The sequence below is a fragment of the Egretta garzetta genome, unplaced genomic scaffold (genome assembly GCF_000687185.1).
Source record: "Egretta garzetta isolate BGI_Z169 unplaced genomic scaffold, ASM68718v1 scaffold65, whole genome shotgun sequence".
Lineage (NCBI taxonomy): Eukaryota > Metazoa > Chordata > Aves > Pelecaniformes > Ardeidae > Egretta > Egretta garzetta.
Window position 1 is genome coordinate 96,068 of NW_009259585.1, and position 6,081 is coordinate 102,148.

Here is a 6,081-nt window from a genome sequence, read left to right on the forward strand (position 1 = left end):
TGAAAGCAAATTCGCAAGGAAGATACTCTAATGAAGATGTATAGAAGGGCTGTAATGCCATGTAGCCTCTTGATAGCTAAGGCCCTGATCCTGCAAATTAAGCTAAGTGGCAAAGTTAATCAGATGCATAAGCGTTTGCAACATCAGTGGTTTTTTTTTTCTTCCCCAAATGAGCTAAATTCAAAAAGCCTTGGTTTAAATTACACGAAGATATTAGCAACATCGGTTCTTTATTAGAAGCGGTTTATTCATTCAGGGTGTACAGTATGGAGCAACACGCCTGGCATGGTTAGTGATGCGTGAACCTGAAGGGGAAGAAATCCCTTTGCATTCCCTTCACAGCCAAGTTGCACAACAATTCAGGCTGCTGCCTCAGCAGCCAAATGGGCAATTTTCCAAGCCTAAAAGTCAGCAACGAACCCAAGTGTTCAGGCAGCTTTGTTCTCCCTTAAAGCTGACCAGATACCCTTGGAAAGCTCTCTTGGATCATTTTTCCTCCCCATCTTCTCCCTGACAGCCTCTTTCACTAGGAGAGTACAACCATGATGTTGCATTTCCCAGCCCTCCGCTCTGAAGCAAAGGGTGAAAACCTCACGTGGCTTCACAGGGTCAATGGCAAAATGTTTGCTTCATGGCAAAGCTATAAACATCCTGGTGAGAATAACCAAAGTAGAGAAATGCACCTGAGGGAAGAGGAGAAGAAAAAATCCAGGCTCTCCGGCAGCTCATCTCCTATCTCAGAGGTAAGTTTAAAGCTGTGGCAAACGCATGTTAGCGGCAGGCGTGGCAGGGTAACCCCCAGGAGCTGTCCTGTGCTTGTCTTCATGGCAGGGAATGAAATATTAACTCAAAGCAGCAAATCCTGCTTACAATTTGCACACCTCAAAGACGTCACTAAAATAATCTCTTTTGTAGGGTGCGGAATGTCTTATTCAATGAGAAAGAAGAACTGTCAAAAGCTGAGCGGGCAAAGGAGAGTGAGAAGCCCTCTCCGTGAGCAGAGCATCTCCATGATCGTAATATAACGTGATCAAGGCTGGGAGGCCAGGGGACCTTGTTGCCCTCTCAGCGCACCCATCAGCACCCTGGTAAGATTTTTCACGTTGATCAATTGAACAGTATCAGTTTCCTAAAACAAAGCACCTGAGCAGCATCCATCAGGTATGCTCACGAGATATCAGGGCGGGGGGTGTGTGTGATCAGGGACTACCTCCTCCGTAGTGAAACGTAGGCGATGTTGAGATGGGATGTTTAAGCTACTCTGTAATACACAGCAATGCTGTATAAAGGGGGAAATTGTGTAAAGACTTTTAGAAAGAAATGACTTTATTCAGGAAGAAATGCAACACCAACGGGAAAGAGGAATGCAAAAGAACAAGGGAACAAATGGCTCTGGCTTTTCTCCACCATTTTTTAAGAGGCTTAAGTGAAAACTTCTAAACATCTTTCTTTTTCAGTTAATTTCCAATTTTTCTCAGTATAGATCCTCTCAATTTTCTACTGGCTCTGATAAGATTAATTTCTGACCCAAGCAACCTCCTTGACTAGTACTGTCTATTTAACAAATATTTTCATCCCACACCATGGCTGTATTCAGGTCTTTCGTAGCCAGTCTGTGCTGAATGGCCACAACACATTTAGAAACCAAGAATGTCTATAAATATTTCAGTGTGCATGACCTGAAAAGCAGGGAAACTCCTCCAAATTCATTGGTCACTTGTGGTCATTCATGACTTCAATTTTGCAGCAGGAGCAAAGGATCTAACCTTGTCTTTGAACCTTGGTCCCATGCCAAGTGAAAAGGAAGATGGAAATGATGAGAGTGAAACAGGCCAAGTTCATTTCTAGTCCCCCAGCCACAAATGTCTGGAAAATATTTTGAGTACAGTATAACTGTTCCCTTTTTCAGTCTTGGATCTACATACCTCTTACTTACTGGTCATTCTTGGACATAAATACTGTGCCAGATGGAGTTTTGTTCTGACCTGGTGTACAACTTCTTACATGGTTGTAGGATCAAGACCTAGCTTTTCTGAATTTCCCAGGTTTGGAAGTGTTTCAAAGGGAAAAATAGAAAAGAAAAGGAAATACCATCAATCCAGTAACATTTTTAAATGTGGTGGTTTTTTTTTTTACCATTCTTCCCTGCACCATTTGTAATAACCAGACAAGTATTAAATAGCTACAGAGTGGCAAGAGGAAAAGCAGATGGAAAATGGAAAAGAAAAAGCCCTAACATCTCTTGTTATTTCCTAGAAGGCAAAAAGAGATTAAGCGAGTATTTTCAGAAGCGAAAATAAATGCTAAGAACAATTAGAAACACAAAATGCTGTTTCATTTCAAAGCTGCAAGAGAAAATCTGCTTTGTTTTTTTTTTTTTTTCACTTCATTAAAAATGAATTAAATTAATTCAATTCATTCATGAGGTAACCTCTTCATTTCAGTCTAACCCCTCCACATCAGAGCGCCGGATGAAGGGGACATGGATGGAAAAGAAGAGGGGGCTTCCTGGAGTGCTTTGTGCTGAGGCTCTTTTGGGTTGCATAGCAGCTGGTGGGCAACTGTGGGCAGCATCTATGAGCTATAGCAACGCTGGGGGTGACGGCTGGCAGCTGTGCCAGCCCCTGGATCAGTCCTCAGGCCTAAGAAATGCAAAGACATCACGAAGCCGTTTTCGTCCCTTGTCTTGTGCTGAGCCTCCTGGGAGGCACAAGACAAAACCTGGCGTTGACATTCTTCTTGATCTCTATTGGCCGGAGCTTCCACACCCAAACCCCAGAGAGATATCCACCCTATATGCATTTGCAGAATTGGTCCAGTGTATTTCAGAGACAGCTCTTTTCTTACAGTCAGAATGATTAACAAACTAGATACATGTCAGCTCTTTGGAATAACTGCTGGAACAAGGTCAAATTGGTAGGCGGGATGTTCAGGCCAACAAAGCCTGCCTTTCAAGCCAGAAACATTTTGTAACAGCACTCCCTTAGCTTGCTGCAGAAGATCCCTTTTGCTGAACTCAGGCACTAACCAGCGCTGCCAACCTGTTCTGCTGTTCTGTTTACAGGATACCTGGCACGGTCCAAAAGCACTTTCTGAAATAATCTGTTTAACACAACTCCACAGCTGCTGTGTAAATTTAAGGACAGAACACGAGCTGGTACTTGTGCAGTCACTGACCAAGGCATTTGCTCTTGAGTTCATTCACACTGACAGTGTAAAATGAGCAGGTTCTGGGAGGTACAATGCAAAGCCAGTGCTGTCGGTACCAGAGCAGGCAGCGTTGGTTCCTGACTGCAAGCAAATGTGCATTTTGGCATAGCTCCTGCTGGAAAGAGAGGAGAGAGGCTGTTTATCCCTGGCTTCTGAAAAACCAAACACAAAATGCTTGTTGAGAAAAAAAAAACCAAATTATTTTTTCTCTAAGAAGTTGCCAAACCTGATGTAGACAAACCATCAAGCAGGTGAAAGATGCTGCATGAGGCTGTTATCCCTGGCTTCTGAAAAACTAAACACAAAATGCTTGTTGAGAAAAAAAAAAACCAAATTATTTTTTTCTCTAAGAAGTTGCCAAACCTGAAGTAGACAAACCATCAAGCAGGTGAAAGATGCTGCACCTTCCCCTGCAAATCTCTAAATGCAGAGAGCACTCGGCCACGGCTCTCCCCCAGATTAGCGAGAAGGTCAGCAGCTCCCATCAAAGAGCAGCCTTCGCTCCACCGCTGCAGCCTGACACCTGTCAGCTTCATCAGCTGGAATTGAAACCTTTCCTAAACCCTCCAGCTCCGCCTGGGAGCCGGCAGCCCAACCTGAGCTCAGCCTGGATTCATTCAGAGCCCGATGCCGATCAATAAGTGTCCTTCCTCCCGTTGGCATCTGCAATCTGGTGCCCATGCTGGAGAGAAACAGTGCTTGCCAGCATGTCATGGGTCTGCTCTGAGGGCTCTCTGCTACTGCCACCACCCCGGGAGGTGACACCAGGGACCTAAATGAATGGAGAACCGGGGAGCTGCAGCGGCAGAGCTGCTGGCCTTGCCAGCACGACGTTCCAGCCAGGTAGCACCAGGGCTAGGCTGGAAATGGAGTTACCATGGCGAACCACCCAGCATGAAATGACCTCATTGGAGACTTCCTCCTTACAGGATGTCTGGGGGATGTGGTGGAGCTGATTGTAATGCTAATTTTCTTGCAGGACTTCAGTGCTGTGTTTATGCCAGATGCTGAGCATCGCTGGTTGCAGGAGTGGTCCCCTCCCCCTCAGAGACTGGGAATCCTGCTTTAAGTCATCAGTAAAAATAGGGTTTCACTAATCCCCAGTTCGTTGCATCACAGGAGTATTGCATGCACATGCACAGAGCAATGTCTGCTCCAGAGAGATCCTGAGTGAGGATTTCAGGGCTGTAAGGAGGTTTGGGCTTCAGCCCGCAATGGCTTCAGCATCGGTGGCTGAAGTCAACTCTGTGCTTTAAATCTCATATAAAGCAGTGTCCCCTCATCCCATGTCAGAGGTGAATGCTGCTTCCAAAACAACCTTAAATGCAACCCAAATGGTTGGACATGGCTGGTCTACTAGGACAGCAGTTTTGGAAAGTGTTACATATATCTGTCTGTGTGTGAAGGTACATATATGGCACATCCTGACACAGACAAATATTGGAAATCTCTGCCTCCACTTCATTGGCAAGACTCATTGATGCATCTCAAGGTGTATCTGAGACTGGGATTTTTGCTGTTGTACCAACAGCTGCACCAAGATGTTTGCTGACTGAATGATGCCCTTCCACGACCTTACCCTGTGCATGAGTTGACTTCCTCCAGTCTCATTGTGCTTAAACAGACCTTGAGTCCAAGGCAGGCACACCTCTTGGAACCCAGTTGTGCTGATTCCTGGCCTTGGGCAGTCCTGCAAGCCCTCCTAAAGCACACAGCCTTGCAATTAAGAGGCATCACATTTGCACAGGACCAAGGGTTCAAGGTCTAGGAAATCATGGAGTCGGAGGGGAAGCAGCTGCTCCAACATCTGCGGGCAGTCCCAGGGCATTTACATATCCATGAAAATTGTTCTGATTTCACTCAAATCAAGTGTAAGTTTTTGCTGAAAAGATCTAGCTGACATTTAGTAGCATTTATCTGCTTTAAGTTTTCCTGTCTCTCCTCTCTTACATTGGTTATTTCTCAGCTTCTCTTTCCATAGGTCTCCAAGATCAGAAGGGACGGTGGCAATCATTTTATTTCATCTTCTGCACCAAACGAGCGACCGAGTTTCACCAAGCCCTCTGCTAAGTCTATTATTTCTGGCTGAGCTGAGAAGTATTGTTAAGTAAATATTCTACTCCTGTTGCAAAGGCTTCTACTGGTGAGGAAACCACCATATTTTTAGGTATAAGCACATATGTACATTTGTGCGTGCACACATTTCTTTTAGAGATTTAGAGATTAGCATTTACTGGGTTTCCAACAGGAATGACCCAAGAAAGTCCAATCCAGGAAGGAATTGTGAGATAAGCTTCTGTAGCTAACTGAAATAAATGTATGGAATAGGTATTGACAGCCCACTTCTGATCTCACTCATTAAGTAATGGGTGGAGTGAGGGAGTGGGGTCCCATTTGTTAATGACTGCAGAGACTCCCTCTTTACAAGGAGTCACATGGAGAGGACAAGGGGGAATGGACACAAGTTGCTCTTGGGGAGATTCCAATTGGACATGAGGGAAATTTTTCACCCTGAGAACAGTCAACCATTGGAATGATCTCCCCGGGGAGGGGTTGACTCTGCCACATTGGACACTTCTAAGACTCAGCTGGACAGGGTGCTGGGCCTTGTCTAGACTGTGCTCTTACCTCGAAAGGTTGGACCAGATGATCCCTGAGGTCCCTTCCAACCTAGGATTCTATGATTCTGTGATTCTATGATTCCATGATTCTGTGAGGCTGCTGCCCACAAATCTATTGCCAGACTGTGAATTTGACTGGAGGGGACATCACATTCTTCACTTATAATCTGGTGTAAGCAACTTTGCTTCTTCAAGCCCTTATTCCTTTTCCCATCTTCTCCGTTTTATCTTTTAGACTGCCATTTAGTCA